Genomic DNA, 17081 nt, shown 5'->3' on the forward strand with positions numbered 1-17081 from the left:
TAGGTTTTATTTTCCATATGGAAAGACAGAAAGGTTGAGTGACTTGCCTAAGGCTGAAAGGGAGGCCACATCAGAATTAGAACTCGGGCACTCTCAATCCCTGCTGCTGTGCTGAGACAGCTAGATAATTTCTCTCCCCAAGGACAGTCATGGACAAATGAAAAGTCTTACATAAGTGCAGCTATTATGTATTGATGTTTCTTTCTGTACAACACAAAGCTCTCAAGTCAAGTGCCCAGATTTCAAACTAAACACTAAGAATAACACTAACACTAAAGTCAAGCCCTCCAGAAGTAGAATTTGATGCTTCAGGGTTGGTCTATATCAGTGGTCCCCAACCTTTTGGGGTTGCCAGGCTCCAGGGGGCGTGGCCGTTCGCCCGCCCGGCGCCGGGGCGGGAGCCGGGGGCGGGGGCCCCCCCATAGCCGCATTCCGGGGGCCGGCGCTCTCCCATCAAGCGCCGCGCGCCCGGGGCCGGCGCTCTCTCCTCTCCCTCCCCCAAGCATCGCGCGCCGGGGGCCGGCGCTGGCGCTCTTTACCCCCTCCCTCCTCCCAAGCGCCGCGCGCCCGGGCCGGCGCTCTTTCCCCCATCCCTCCCCCCCCCCCCAAGCGCCGCGCGCCCGGAGCCGGCACTAGCGCTTCCTCCCCCACAAGTGCTGCGCGCCCGGGGCCGGCGCTGGCGCTCTCTCCCCCCCATGCGCCGCGGGGGGTGAATCCGCGGAGCCCCCGGGGCCGGCGCTCACCGTGCGCCACGCGCCCAGGGCGGCTCCGGCATCGCGCATGCGCCACGTGCCTGGGGCCAGGCCAGCCCTGAGCACTTGGCGGGCGCAGAGAAATGCCCCCGCGGGCGCCATGGCGCCCGCGGGCACCGTGTTGGGGACCACGGGTCTACATGGTACTTTTTGTCCATAGTAGTGGTGTGAAACTTCCAGTCCTCACCAGCATGTCACCCACTACCTGATTCATGCAGACCCTGCTGGTGCATGTTAATGTGCTCCTATTTCCAGACTAGAAACATTTTAGTATGTACCAAGTGTTATACTTGAAAGAATATCACAGGATCTTTTTAGGGGCATACAGCAAATCGCCACATTTATTGATAATGTAACATCATTCTGTTATGTGCATATTCACACTTACCCACACACACACACATAGTCTTGTCATTGTTTAATATTGTTTAACATTACCTATCTGTTGCTCACATTAACTCACTGGCCAGGTGAATAAAATGTGAGGGGGAAGGAGCGGGGGTTCTCTCGGTCCAGACCGACACTTCAATCTTGACAAGACGAGACCCAGAGACTCACGGAAATCTTTTATAGGACTTTTCTCCCATTAAAAGTCTATACATTTTGCTGTATCAGCTCCTAATCACCGTCAGTTCCGCTTAGCATTTGTTTATCTGGAAGTTATTCTTCTTTGTCACCTGGCACCAGCACGTTGGTGCCTCCTTCCCAGTGTTATTCCAAAGATGTCTTAACTCCAAGTCCGTCTATATGTCCTGCACCTGTCTGCTTCACTGTGGACCTAATTGATGGTACCTGGGTGCCTCTGAGTTTTACAGCTTCTTCTCCCCCTTCCTCAACCTTCTGAACTCTGAAACTGCTGAACCTTCAAGTTATCTTTCTCCAGGCACTCACATTCCAAATGCATTGACTCCCCCTCTCCAGGAACTACACAAATGTCACATGGGAAAAGGGATACAATTGTCCATAAAAAGGTATCAATTTACTTCTAATACAAAGCATCTATTAGTACAAACTTTTATCATTCATCATATTTTCTTTAGAACACAACCTGTATTTTAATTACTCCTAAGAGCATCAGTGTGTTCATGCTGAATCAGGAGGATCCTCCTGGTCTCTTTCTCCTTTGACCTCTGATACAGACACAAGTAATCTGCCTGATGCATTTTTATTAAGGGCCTAGAAGACAGTTCCTCCCTGATACCCAGAGAAGGATGGCCAGGAGAGTTATAGTTGTTTAACATTTATTTTCACACTGCCTATTAAGCACATTACATAAGATATTATAAAACTCTATTGTCTACACCAGGAGGGTCCATACAGGCCAAGTAGGGGGGATGTGGTGGTGGAGACTAATACACTGTAGAGACAAACCCTAATTTTAACATGTTCCCTGGGAGCAGTAAATTAAGATCTAGATTGTGCCTTTATGACCAGCCTGGAGCAAGAGATGATGGTTTAGCTGCACACCCCAAGAAAAGCCTGCAGACATGTGATTCCTCAGAGACACGGCACAGTTCCCTCATTGCTGCTCTCGTATGCCAGAGGAGTAGTGTCTTGCTGCACCCAATCGACAGCATTCTCTGCTGGATCAGTAGTGCTGTAGGTTGGGAAAATATCTTCCCTGATATGCCCTTCCCTTCCCCCCTCAGGTGGAGAAAGTTCAAAGTCTCAGTGTTTCAAATGTATGTTGCTTTCTCTCCATTTGTCTTGGAATTGCCATTCTGGATCAGCCTGGGGGTATGTCTAGTCTAGAATCCTGTTTCCCTTGCATAGGTGTATAGTCTGTCACAATCTAATCCTAAATGTGGAACTTCTGCTAACAAGGAGCATTGCAAATGTAGGATCCATTCCTGCTAGGTGCTGAGCACCATCTCTTCCTTCTCCAGTCAGAGCTGCAAGCATACAGCACGTGTAAGCATTTGGCAAGTTGCAGCATTGGACCCTTAATCTGTTTCCAAGGTGCTAAAAATGTACATCCAAATTGTTTTACAAGAAAAGGAAGGATAGGGATTAATTCAGGCTAAGTAGCACTTGCAAGGAATTTTTTAACATGTATACCTTGAAATCAGTTTACAAAGGAAGAAATCGTGGGACTCTGAGCTGTAAATCATCATATTTTATCTGAGCACTCTTGGAATTGTAACCCAAAACGTTAAATAACACTGTACCAGAGTGAAAGAAATAGGCTTTAAGAAAATGATCTCAGGACCAAATGCTGTGGTTCACCAGATTTCAGTGAGCAACCTTCAGCAAATTCCTCTTTTGAAGTAATGCATTTGAACATATTCCAGCAAAAGGGGACACAGGCTAGGAATAATCATAGGGCAAAAACCACCACAATGTCTGAATGGCTCAGCAAAATATCCTGGTTGTTAGTATGAAAGGTGTATGATAAAAGCTCCAGAAGAAATAGGGAGGTTATTGTAAACAGGTATATAATCATCCCATCGGCAGACTGCAATTAGTGACCTCTTAGACATGTAAGATCATTTCTATGGGAAACATCGAAATCAGATTGTAACAGAAAGACAATTTTATTAAAAGGCAAATTGGCAATTGGCTAGCTAGTTAAATCTTTTCTAGCTAACAAATGTAGTAAAATATCAGAGATGAAAAGACAGCCAGCAAAGGATGCTCTGTAAATGAATTTACAGTATGAGGCAAATCTTTTAGAATCAGTGTTATTCATCTCAATGTGTCTGGAATAGTAGCTGATTTTTGCTTTCTTTAGCAAGAGGCTGTATTGAGAGGATTGCTGGCAGTGCATGCATTGGACTCTCAAAGCTATAGCTTCCATCTCTTCTCCACAGTATCGCTTTTGGATTTTCCAGACTTTTAACCTGATTTTAGCCATATAGATATGGGAGAAAGAGAACAACTGACACAGATTAGGTATTAAGAGTAGATAGAAGGCTTGATGAAACAGAATTATGATGGCATACCTTCCAGCCCTATGACAGTGCATTATTAGAAATGATGCATTCAAATGTAGGATTTTTTTAAAAAATGTTTTGCTATTGGGAATCATTGGCACGTCAGTGCTTCTATTCCTGGTTGTGTGTAGCGGGGTCAACTAGTGGGTGTGGCGCCTCCAGCTGGTCTCAGGAATTAGCTCTTCAGTATGAGAGCCTTCTGCTGGCTGATGTCTCACCCTCAGGCTACGTCTAGACTACAAGCCTCTTTCAAAAGAGGCTTTTTCCAAAAAGAGCGTCTAGAGTACAATCAGTACTTTCAAAAAAGCAAGCCGCTTTTTCGAAAGAGAGCACCCAGGCAGGCTGGATGCTCTCTTTTGAAAAAGCACAGTTTGCATTACATAGCACCTTTTTTCGAAAGAGCACTTTCAAAAAAAGGAGGTTTTGCGTGGTTGAAAAAACTGTCATGTTCTTTCGATTTACTTTCAAAAGAATGTGGAAGTAGTCTAGATGCAGGGGAAGTTTTTTCAAAAAAAGGCCACTTTAAAAAAAAACACACCCTGTAGTCTAGACATACTCTCAGTTACCAATCTTCTTCTGCATTCGTTTAGCTCCCCTGTCCCTTCCTGCCCACGGTGCCCTTTCCTCGCTGTACTGCCCCGTGGCAGTGCCTCCATATGCTCAGGTCCTCCCCTCCCAGGAATCCCAATTCTTTATACCCACCTTGCCTCAGTGACCCTATGTCCTCATTGTCCTCCACCCCGACTCAGGGGCAAACTGCCGTCTGAAATGGCCACTCATCATTGGCAAGGGGGTGTGGACCTGCTGCCTGTTCCTGCCCTGGCTGCCTCCTTGCAGCTCTTATATTCTCCAGCCTTGCCTCAGGCCCTGAAGCCTGGGAATTGGGTCAGGCCAGAGCTTCCTCAGCTCGGCCTGCCTTTCCCCAGCTCTGCTCTGTGTCAGGTACTCTCTGTAGCTTCCCAGGCAGCCAGGTCTCTTCTTCTCCACAGCTGGAGTGAGAGTGTGTGCTCCCCTCAGCCCTTGCAGCCTTTTATAGGGCCTAGCCTGGTCCTATTTGGCTGATTTGCCCTGCCTTAACTGGCCAGGGTTGTGCAAGCCTCCTCTGACTTACTTGTAACCCTCTCATGGCTGAAGTGGGCTACAGCACCACTATACACTGGCACTAACCGGCTGTGTCACCTTGACCAAGTCACTTCCCCTTTCTCTTGCTTCCCCATGTGTAAAATGGGAATGACACCTCCCTTTGTAAAGTGCTTTGCAGTCTATGGGTGAAGTGTACTATATAAGGACTAACGCCTGGCCTACTCTACAAAATTAGGTCATCTTAACTGTTGCTCATGGAAAAATACACACCCTGTGAGCGGCTTAGTTCAGCCAAACTAAGTCCCTACATAGACAGTTCAGGGTTGATTAAAAATGTCTGCTGACCAAGATACCACTTCTCGGGGAGGTGGATTACCTGCACCAAAAGGAGAAACCTTACTGTTGGCATTGGTAGTGCCTCCTCTGTAGCATGGGTGCAATGATGTAGTTGTGCTGCTGTAGCAGTTCGAGTGTGGTAGACAAACCCAAAGTATTGTGATGTTATCACATGACACACAATTGTACAATGTTTGGGTGTTGCAGATGATGGGCTCCAAAGACGAAATCTAAGAAACTCTCCCATTCAGGTTTTTAATGACCCCTAGGTCTGCAGTTTTTGAGTTTTGTATTTTCAGAAAGGAAAAGAAAAAGAGATGAACAGATGGTGAGAAATGCATTACTAGCAAAAGAGAGAGAACTATTTCTGACAGATTATGACCAATTGTAAAATTTGTAATTTGAAGACTATACGTTTTTTGTTTGAAACATTCCTTTCCGCCCTGTCATTTTTAAAATGATACAAGTTTTCTATGCCACTGTCTATTGTGTCCCAGAATGCCAACTGACAGCTCCAGAAAGTGAAGTGCTCTGTTTACAAAACAGGTACAGAAGCCATGCACCAGTGGGGTAACTTCCAGACTTCCATTCTCACCCTCCCTATCTTTGCCAACCCAGTAAGAGCCTTAGCAGAGCACTTTACTTCTCCAAAGCACTTTGGAGCCATTAATTAATGTAAATCGACTTGTTCGTGAAGGACAGACTCTAAAATCTGGACATGAATGAGTAGTTTAGCCTCCCCAATCATTCCATTTAAGACCTCTCTGCCCGCTCTAGGGAGAATTTGCCTATTAACTGATTTCATATGCCAGACAGAACAAATGACGTGAGTAACTGAGGCTCCAGTATTGAAGCATCTGAAGTCACTGAAGCAGCCACATTCCTGGGCAAAGTTAGACAATAGGAGGAAGTACATATTTACCTGTAAATAACTCAGGTAATTTACTACCTTTTTGGCTACATGTGGCTGGTACCTGACCTTCTAGAGAGCTTTAGTAGAATTGGCTCCTCTGCCCAGCAGTCAGAATGGTGTCTGGTCAAAAAGAACTCAAGAGCATGAGATGATGCAGTCTACAGGGTTAAACAGCAAAGTGACAACTGGATTCTTGTGTTCTAATCCCAAATCTGACATGTCTTTCTTCTGTGATGTGTTAAATCACTCAAATTCTCAGCCCTAATAACCCCATCTGTAAAATGGGGGTAATAATGCTCCTTTATAAACATCAGATGTGTGCAGTCGAGTATCATTAGGAAATGTTGCTATATAAATGTCTATGTTTCCCAACTTGCACACACAATCCTCTTGTGGTAGGGGGCCCAGCAGCCCCACACCCTTAATTTATTTGGAAAACTGACCTTTGAAAATCTTTTCTAGATGTTGGTAACCATGCTGGGCTCTACTTCTCCTGCAGTGGGAGGCTGGTGATGATTTGCCCGTGGCCCTCAGACCTTGTTACATAAAATGAGTGGGGAAAGTGTGAATACCATCTAACTGGCCTTTTAAAAAAACAACCTTATATCATCTTCCTTGGGATAGATACGCAGCTTAGCTCCACTGGCTGTCAGAGCATACCAGTTGAGGATCTGGCTCTGTGTCTCCAAGTGTTTTGTCTTCTAGACTAAACTAATCAGATCAAAGACTATCTAACTTTTTTTGGTCATGTGTTGCCCCAAGTTTACTGTTGGCACTAAACAAATAGTAAATAAATGTTAATAATCACAGGTTTCAAAGAGGCAGCCACGCTAGTCTGTTTCAGCAGAAACAACAAGGAGTCCCGTGGCACTTTAAAGCCTAACAAATATATTAGGGTATTAGAGCATGAAAGTGCCACGGGACTCCTTGTTAATAATCAGTGTCCAGGACAGGAGTTGGGTAAGTTCACAGACTCATCCAAAAATGCCTAAGCCAGTTTTGTTTTTAAGTCCATAAAAAGGACCTTGGATCACAAAGGCAGATCCTATATTACAAGACCATGCTTACTGCAGAGTTTATTATGAGGTTCTACATTTGCGCATGAAGGATGAAAGAATAAAGCAAACAATGACTCACACTGGGTAAAGGAGAAACATAAGAGCTAAAGGGCTTTGGATTAACATAAGAAGCCTATATGAAAAGGAGGAGTGAGATTTCAGATCATGAAAAGGCCAATTAAGTAAGCAAGGGAAAACATCAAGGCTGTATGTGAGAAGAAGTATAGGTTAGATATAATGCAGGTTGAAACTCTCTAATCCAGCACCCTTAGGACCTGACCAGTGCTGAACTAGAGAATTTGCTAAACCTTGGTAGGTCAACCATAGTACAGGGGCTCCCATGCTGGCCCTATGTCCCAGCCACCAAGCCAGGCCTGGGCAAAATACGGCCTGCAGGCCAGATCTGGCCCACCAAGCCACCAGAACCTGCCCTCAGGTACAGTGGGAAGCCCCGGGAAGACTCTCCTGAAGCCCTGCACGCTGCTCAGAAAAGTGGCTGTGGGGCCATTTCTCTTTAAAACTGTGAGCCCTGGGGGGAAGGCTTCAGGCATAACTCCTGTCTCCAGCACAAATCCCATTGGCCAGCTTCTGGCCAGAAACTGACCTCTGGGAGCTGCCTGTTTGAATAACAGGCAGCACATGAAGCACTATGCCCCCTGCCCCTCCTCAGTTATTCACACAAGCACGTGGCTGGGCAGCCTGTGCAGGCACAGTGATGGGCAGGCAGGCAGAGAAAATTTTTAAGCTCTGCAAGCATTTAGCTCTGCAGGCAGGATGGTTGACCTGCTGGCTGGTAAGTCTCCTGGCCAAAGCCTGCCTTTGGCACTCCAGCCCATGTCTTCCCCAACCCTCTGCCCCCCACGCAACATGCCCCCTCCTCCACTCAAACCCCCTCCCAGATCTGAGACCTCAATCCACTGCCCCAGATCACAATACCCTCCTACCCTAGGTTACAAACCAAACCCCTGCACCCCAGTCCTCTGCCCTAGATCACAACCCCCTTCTGTTCTAGGTCACATTCCAAAATCCTGCACCCCAGTCCCCTGCCCTAGATCACAACTGCCTCCTTCACCCAGACCCACTCTCCCTCCTGCACCCCAATCCCTTACCCCAAGTTCCCTTCTGCACCCAACCTCCATCCCAGACCCCACGTCACCTCCATTAATACCATGGAAGAGTGCAGCCAACAACCACGTTCTAAAATCTTGGAGTAACCCACCCCTTCCCCATCAAACATTATTGCCCACTCCTGTACCAGCTCCAGCAGCCTCTCTGCTGTTGCCTGGGGTCCTGGCTGTCCCCAGCCTGGGGCAGTGAAGGGTGTGAACAGGGGTGGTGGGTAGAGCCACAGGAAACTTGGCCCTATCCACAATAAGCAGACATCTAGTTAACTAAAATCATATCGAACCATGGATGTTGCTGAACCAGAGAGTGGCAGACTAGAGAGATTCAATGTGTCGTACATTAAGTTGTTTTAAAACGGTGATTATTTAAGCATTGGCGTGATTTAAAAGTCCAGTGTTATACTTTATTGCTTCCTTCCAAATAGTTACACTGGAAGGGTACAACATATTAACAATGAAACGAGCTAATGTATTTGAAATATATTTTCCATTTTGTGATGTATTCAAAATAGCAGTTTTTTTTAATTACAAAATTATATTAATTTTCTTTGCAAAAAACCCATGGGCATGTTTTAAGTGTAAAGCTGATGGACTCTGGTAATTAGCAAGCGAGATTGAACCTGCAGCTTTAGGGGCTAAAGCCATGTGCCTCTACAACATAATCTAAAAGTCAACTGGCATTTGTCTAAGGCGGTGGAGCAGACTTCACTCTCCCTTGTCAGCGGTCTCAGTGCCTCTGGGTTATATAAGGAGCAACAGGAATTAGCACTGGGTGATACCTTTTTGCCAAAATGTTGTTAGGAAAAAAATGCAAATTCAGTATCACTAAAAAATTTCACAGTTTTATATTTATTTCATTGTATTGTTTGTGGCAAACATAAAAATATAAAAGAAGTGTAAATGTTTTATTGGTACTTATAAAAAGCAACATGTTTTGATTTTTTTTTTTAGGCCAAAGTAACTTTATTTTAAAGTGCCAGGTAATTGTGACTTTCCATTGTCCTGTACTGACTTTCCAGTGGTTAGGCTCACAGTTAAAGTAGGCCTGCTAGATCTCAATTATCACAAGAGTAGTAGAGGGGGTGAATGAGGAATGATGGCAAGCATACGTCATTCCTCCCAGAGCCCCAGGGATCTTAGGTGACAAAGATATTTAGCCTCAGACCTTATATTATTATTATCATTTCAACATAGTGTTCCTGGGGGGTGAGGGTGGATAGGCAGGAATCTGGTAGGGAGAGCTTACCAGGATACATAGCAAGTGCAGATGGCCTTGGTCTTCCACAGATCCCTCGGGATGCCCCAGGGTAGAGATGGACCCATACTCTACTACCCATCAGGATGAAGTGAAGAATGTTCACAAGGGGACCCTTGTGAAGGTTCTCTCATCCAAAGGCTGTGCCCAGGGGTGTCCCCACTGCCGGGAAAGTTTGTATTATCCCCACACTGTTCTTTTTGTGGTTGTGGGGTTTATTGTATGCATGTCTTACAGCGTATTCCATTCTTTCTCCTCCGTGTGCTTGTTGTCCTTCAATTTCTTGGAAAGGGTGGGTTAAAAGCAATGAAAGGTGCTACAGGCTGATCCTGCCAGCCCCTACTCTTTTGAATAGTCATACAAGGAAAACAATGCGACTTGCGCATGGGGGAGGATTACCATGGTGGTTTTCAGGATCAGGCTGTAAGGACTCAATTCGTGCCTCTGCCTCTCTCCTCTGCTTGTATGAAGATACTCTTTTCCTCCCCCACCTTCTTTCTTCTGTGTGTCTCTTTTTGAAAGTCAAAACACTTAAAAATGCCTTTTGAGTGCTCAATTTATACCACCCCCACAATCCTCCCTCCCTGAGGCAGTCAGCAGTCTGGCTGTGGGCTTGCCTCACACAAATTCAATATGAGTTCATGATGCAGATGTGATATTGTATAGTGAACAATACCTTCCATTTCAGCTCTTCCCTAGCTCAGAGTCCTTTGTTACCACTCACTCCTTGGTAAGGTTTTTCTATGGTTCTCTTTCTGAGGGTCATTACACGTGGCAATTCCATCTTAATGGGGATATTCAAGCTTGTGATTCAGAGCAAGCTTCCCTGTTGTGCAAGCTTTGAGATTGTTAGACTGTGTGCTGGGCTCTGGAGGGTAATTTGCATCCAACTATTTGTTTTAACAGAACTGACCAATCAGGGATCTGTCCCTGCAACTTGGCATTATCATCAAGAGTGACTCGGGTAAAAGAGGTTTAATTTAAGTGACTTAGAAGATCAAATTTTATTGAAGGAAAAAAAACAGCCAACCAAACAAAATAGATTTGTGTAGAGCCTTTTGAAGCCTCAATATTCTTCTGTGGCTGTAGATGTATATTGGGTGAGTGATCCTGGATTATGTGTGTGGGCCACTTCCAAACAATGCAGCTTGATTAAGACTTATTCTGTTCAGTTCAGCTTCTTGTACTAAATTCATCATTTTGGTATCAAAAGCCTCATGGAAAACATATACACAATTGCAAAGCAATAAAACAATGAGAGAATTACTGCAAGACACCTATAGAAATGACACAGAGAACTAGGTTTCTGTTGCAGGATTCCATATAATTCATATATAAAGAAACATAGGCTTCTGAAGGGCATCTGTATTCTTAAACTATCCATTAATATCAATGTTAAAATCTTTTCTTCATATATTTAGCTCTTAAACATGAGCCTTGGCAACCTCCATGTTAAGCAGACTCTAGCTATATCAGTTGAGAATCCTGACCAGAAGATGCACTCCTTGCTTCTATTTGACCCTGGATACTGCAGCACCAGTCAAGTTTCACACTGGCCTTTCATCTGTGAAATACCCCGTGAAGCTGCACTTTAAGTGATCTCTTGCCTTGGCCATACTACAAATGAGGAGTCTTCAGAGTAGTTAAGATATAACAAGAACTTCCACAAATTCAATTCACATGCTAATGGACTAAATCATGATGAAGGATGATTGGAGCACTATCAACTTAATAGTCGTTGAAGGTGCAAACAGCTCTTTGTGTAGACTCCTGTGTCAGGAAGGATACTATCAATTGACTTTGATTCTTATCTGCTTTGTTTTAACTACCCAATCTTCAGATACTTACTGATTCCCTCTAGCTCCCTGTCTTCCACTCCTCTTCTTCCACCCTCCCTTTTCTTGTCTACACTGCATTCCTCTTTCAAGAGAGGAATGCAAATGCAGCTGAGCGAAATTGCAAATGAAGCGCGGATTTGAATTTCCCACGCTTCATTTGCATAATCGCGTCTGGTCGCTATTTCGAAATACCCTATTTTGAAAAAAGAAACGTTGTCTAGACACGGTTATTTCGAAAGAAAACCCTTCTTTCAAAACTACCCTTGCTCCTTATAAAATGAGGTTTAAGGTTTAAGAAGGGTTTTCTTTCGAAATAACCGTGTCTAGACAACGTTTCTTTTTTCAAAATAGGGTATTTCAAAATAGCGCCCGGACGTGATTATGCAAATGAAGCGTGGGAAATTCAAATCTGTGCTTCATTTGAAGTTTCGCTCAGCTGTATTTGCATTCCTCTCTCGAAAGAGGAATGCAGTGTAGACATACCCCTACTTATTTTGGGTCTGGACATCCTAAACTCAAAACTCTGTTCATCTGAAGAAGTGGGCTGTGCCCATGAAAGTTCATGATACCATCTACATGTTTTGTTGGTCTGGTAGCACTTTATAGACTATTTGTTGTTTTTTCCATACAGACTAACTCGGCTACCCCCTGAAGCTTCTGAACAAGAACTAAGTCAGTCCACAAATGAAAGTTGAAGGAGAAATTTAAATTTGAGTTGGAAAGCAAGTATCTCTATACCTGCCATCCAGTTCTCTGATGGATTAACATACAGGGGGCTATTGAGTGATACCGGCCATTAACTTTCTCAAGGTATTGATTTTAGACTTATATAGGTAGGCCCGGCAACACGGCAGTGATGGTGACTGGAGTCCCAGGCACCTTTGAATCATTTCTAGAGTGCTGGAGTGTTGCACTGGGTGCTCTGTGGAACTCTGAGGGCTGGGGGGAAGCCCAGTGCCATTATCTGGATGGTGTTAAGGGCTGGCTGCCCCTGGCCCTGTCCCTTCTGCCTGAGGCCCTGTCCCTTTCAAAGGCTCAGAGCCATCCCCCCACACCTTGTTCCAGGGCCCGTGTTGGCACTTGGCCATGCTCTATGTAGGACACACAAACCTTCTTAAAATCTGTGCCACAGATGGTTCCTGGGAGCAGGCTGCTGAAACAAGTCAGGAGGTGTCTACCCCAGCAAATGAATCTCCTGTCGGAGTACAATGAACGATATAGCTGGAATAAGAATCTGAGTTGGGCCCTGAGTAGAAATCAGTCAATTGTCATCACAGCACTGCATGTATCAATCTGGTACCTTCAAAAATAATTATGCTGCTTTGCCTGCTCAGACTTGTCATAGCTGCCATACAAAACATAAAAAGTTGTGTTGAACATTAAGAAAAATCAAATCTAATGTCCAGAGGAGGGGATAGCATGCGCTGAAACTGGCCTTCATTCATTATTATGTCATAGAAGAGAGAGAATGTTGAGTGGGATTCTCTGGGACAAGTCATTTATATTGGTAATTCTGTAACCGTGAAGTGATAACATGATATATAAAAGTATAACCCCTTTTAATCTCATGACACAGGTTATTTATTCCTCTATTTGATTAAACATTCTGCAGGTATATTTTTCAAAGACCAAGCTTAATACACTCCTTTATTTTGGGTTTTGTTTGTCCGCGCTGGTGTGTGGGTTTTGTTATGGTGTTGGGGGCTTTGTAAATTTTATTCCTGCTTTGAGACTTAGGGCTTCACTGTGTTTGTCATGGCATTGGCTCCTGCTGGGGGAAACAAGGAGTTTCAGTCCCAGCAGGGAACTCTAGGAAGCAGGGTGCTGAGGGGTTGCACAATTCCTCCTGCGGTTCCTGGAGCAATGCAGCCACAAAATAATACTGCTACCCACAAGGATTCAAAAGTAATTAATCCATTTTCCAAAAATTAAAATTAAAAATGAAGGGGGGAGGGGTTAAATATGAAAAGTTGGAGACACATTTTGCCTTTTGGTTTGAGCCTTTATAGCGCACGATTTCACGTTTCCTCTGAACATGAAAGATAGACATATAGGTTACTTTAGATAAAAGCTGAGCATCTCACATAGTCACAGGACTCCAAGAGCTGGGGCTTTGAGAAAAACTTGGGGTATCTTATGTGTGCCAGAACTCAGAAATAGATACACGGGCTACTTCTCTGTATGAAGAGGAGAGGACATCACGGTACACCCTGCAGAAGTTATATTTTCTGAGACACATCATCCTAAAGTTTCATTTCTTGTCTATCATGGTAGCAGCATGTTTCATTTCTTGACCTAATGGACTATGTGTCTGGAATAAAGATTCCTGGTAAGTGGGTTTCTGATTTGTTTTGCTTTGCTGACTTGGTTAAATGGCAACTATAACTAGACACTATAAAAGACACACAAATGTATTTAGTGTCAATTTTTTGAAGAGTCTCTCAGGTGATTGACTTTTGGAATCTCAGCTGAAACACAGTAAATGCCCTAAATGAGCCCCAGGCTCCTTCAAGAAAGATGGGTTAGTAAAATATTAGAGCGGGTCAATCCTCAACCCATCAAACTTAGTGGCAAATCACCACCTGATTCAATGGAGGAAGGATTACAGCCATGCTGTGTGTGCTTGGTAGAGGGGAGGGATGAGTGAAGAGGTCACAGAGAAGGTGTGCGTCATCTGATTTTTTCCCTACATCTCTTTCAGCAGCAGGCATTAAGGGTGAGATGGGGAGGTGTGCAGATGCTTTCTAAGGGCCAATTCTGAAAGGGACAGAACACCCTAATTCCCACCTCAGGCAATAGGAATTGGAGGTACTCCGCACTTCTCAGCAATGCTCTGCCTCAGCAGGATGGCTCAATAACCCTACATCTGGCCAACTCTGCTCCTTCTCCTCTCTCTTGCATGTCTCAGTTGAGGGAAGAGCCCATTTTGCTCTGTGTATTTTGAGCATTGTTAATAAAGTTGTATTTATTGCAATAGCCAGTATCTGTGTAAGTTTTACATAACCGTCATCCCACCCGCTGCTATACAGGAGTGCATTTGAAGAGGGTCATAAAATGAATGCATTTTGTCACTTGGAGGTAGCTTTAATTTAAGGTTCAACCATTCATATCTCTTACTGATCCATCTACTCTAGAATTAATTGATTAAATGAATAATTACCGTCACTTCTTTCCCTGCACTACCGATGACAAATATCCTTCTGACCATATGGCACAAGCTGTATCTTCAACACATGTTCTCTCTCCTCCCACCCACCCCCTTTTCTTTAATTAAAATTACTGTCAATTAAAAAAAAAACAAATTTGATCTCCCTGATTCAGTGCATCTCCCAGGTGTCTCAGACTCTCCCCTCTACAACGTTCCTAAATGCTAATCCACATCAATAAAATGCTGTCAGCACTCTGATAGTTAACAAACAAACAAAACTCAGCTTTGATCATTGCACTGAGTTATTTCAGTGTCTGATCATTGCCTGTCATTTTCAGCCTTATTCCCAACTTTCATGCATGAAAACTCCACAGTAACTCAGTTAGCCTCACCTGAGTTGCTCTTGGTTTATATCAGTGCAACTGAGAGCAGAGTGTTGACAGTACCCTGTAAGCTCATTAGAGAAGACGTTATATATTCCTTTGAATTTTGTTACGCTGTGATTCCTTTGCTAGCACGTATCTTACTGCTAAATAATAATTCAAATAAAAGTGTTCATAGAATACACCAAGCAGATACAAGTTTAATGCAAGGTTTTTCACAAGGTACTAGGACACAACTCAGTGACTCTTATGGATCTGAAATAGCTATGATAAATGAGGTTTATGTGGTTGCCGCCTATCTTCAGTTTGAGTTAAAAACAGTATATTTTTCATGTCAAAAATTTTCACTTGCAAAAGTTTCCTTAACATGAATTTGGTGGACCTTTAATGAGCAGCAAGTTATAGTGGGCTCTCCACAATACACTTCTTGAGTTAATTAAGGAAACAAGTGATCTAGTGAAAGGATATTTTATTTGACGAAGAAATGCTTCAATGTTCCTTAAGTGAGTTCAGGAGATTTGCAAATAGCTATTACAGTGAAAATGCCATCCCAAATGAGTAGAAGTAATGAGATGAAATCAGGCAAAGAAAAACTTAGGCTAAATGTTGAAGAACGTTTCCTGGCCACGAGATGCACTGAATCATAGTGTCTCAAAGAAAGTAATGGAAGCCTCATCGCGTGGGACATTTAAAAGCTGGACTGAACAAAGAAAATGTGCTCAAGAGAAACATCCTATGTTGGCAGTGGAATGAACTAAATGCACTGCATTTTGCATCTCTGATCTCTGTGATTCTGATTCCATTTAAAAATATTGGGCCAAGATTTTCAGCTCCTGCTAAGTTGTACAGTTCATGCAGTGAAGAGGGTAGGGGTGGAAGAGAGGTGGCTCTTAAGCTACCTTTTCAGCTCTCCCAATCTTGGGCCAGCCAGAGACCAATTCATCCCCTGGTGTTTGAAAGCCCTGCATGCAGCCTGTTTAAAATACTAAGACTGAAATAATCTCATAGAAACCACCGCTCCACCTGAGGATCCGGGAAAGCATCATAAGCTGCACCTTGGCCACCCTGCATGTCTCCTCTAGTGCAGGGAGTGGGAAGGTTAGTGCCAATGTAGCCAGCCCTGTGTCATCTGATCATTCTTCTAGTTTGGAATTTATGGTGGCTCTGTAGTGTGCAGTAGAGGATAAGAATCTCGCCCATTTATTTAAGACCTTATTAAACATCTTTTAAATGTCAATGTATTAGCTGACTTGTTTGTCTTTGCAGGTTATGTCTTGGCTAGGGATTGTCAGATTCTCCTGCACACACATACACAGCCAAAAATTAACGAAGAAATAAATAGCTACTAAAATACCCATCTGCTGCCTATAACTACCCTCCTTTCTCTATGCTCTAGCGAGCCTACCTCCAACCCATTCCTGTGGTTTACAATCTCATTTCTGGAAGGCTGAGCTTTTCTGGGAAATGATGCTACGTTAGGGATCATTTTGGTACAGTTGAATGTGTATAATTCCAATTAATGATTATATGCAACTCAATGATGGCACTTCCATTCAAGAAACAGAAAAAGAGTCAGATCCTAAATAATAAAGCCACCCACCCGCCATACATGTGAACGGTCCAACAGGCAGCTTGTGTGATTGCACAGGGAGGCTCCGTGGATGTCACGGTGTGCCTGGATGCTCCATGTGATTTACTATGCTGGGGAGTGGAGAAAGGGGAAACATGGCATCTGCATCTTTCGCTCCATGCATCTCCTGGTAATTCTCTTTCCACTTTGACTGCTGTAGGTTTGCCCATGAATCCTTCCCTCCCCGAGCCCTGTGGAATTCCTCAGAATACAGCTTATTTACCCAGGCTGGGATTTTGCTTTTAGTGAATAAGCATTTCTGGCCCTATGATTCATGCAAACACCATCTTCTATGAGTGACAAGCCTGGCATTCCATCCAGCAAAGATCACAGCATTATTTTACCCCTCCCCTGAGGTTCTGGGGGATGTGCCTATGTGCAGAGTTGCAATCTAAAGACATCAGTTAAAACTAGAATTCTTTTATAATGTCAATAGTACAGATATTTGTAATATTGTCAGAGCCAAGACATATTGACACAGAATTGTCACTTTTTTCTTTCAGCTATTTTAAATTTTATATAATTTTTGTTTAAATATTGTGATGCAATGAAATGAACATGAGTTACTACCATGTGGTTATATGCAGGGTGTTTTTTTTTTTTTTGGTGGTGGTTGTTTTTGTTTTGT

At 43.8% G+C, this 17081-nt stretch overlaps 1 protein-coding gene and 1 long non-coding RNA gene across 8 annotated transcripts in view; one reads left to right on the top strand and one right to left on the bottom strand.

Moving 5' to 3' along the window:
* KCNAB1 (potassium voltage-gated channel subfamily A regulatory beta subunit 1) overlaps nucleotides 1-17081 on the top strand; it is a 253158-nt gene that overhangs the window by 91200 nt on the left and 144877 nt on the right. The window lies entirely within an intron of this gene.
* Nucleotides 1530-12538, bottom strand: LOC112545860 (uncharacterized). Its single transcript, XR_012906255.1, has 3 exons — nucleotides 12403-12538; nucleotides 6461-6553; nucleotides 1530-1676 (listed from the first exon to the last, which is right to left on the bottom strand). It is a non-coding gene; the product is annotated as an uncharacterized LOC112545860 (long non-coding RNA).

The sequence above is a fragment of the Pelodiscus sinensis genome, chromosome 10 (assembly GCF_049634645.1).
Source record: "Pelodiscus sinensis isolate JC-2024 chromosome 10, ASM4963464v1, whole genome shotgun sequence".
NCBI lineage: Eukaryota > Metazoa > Chordata > Testudines > Trionychidae > Pelodiscus > Pelodiscus sinensis.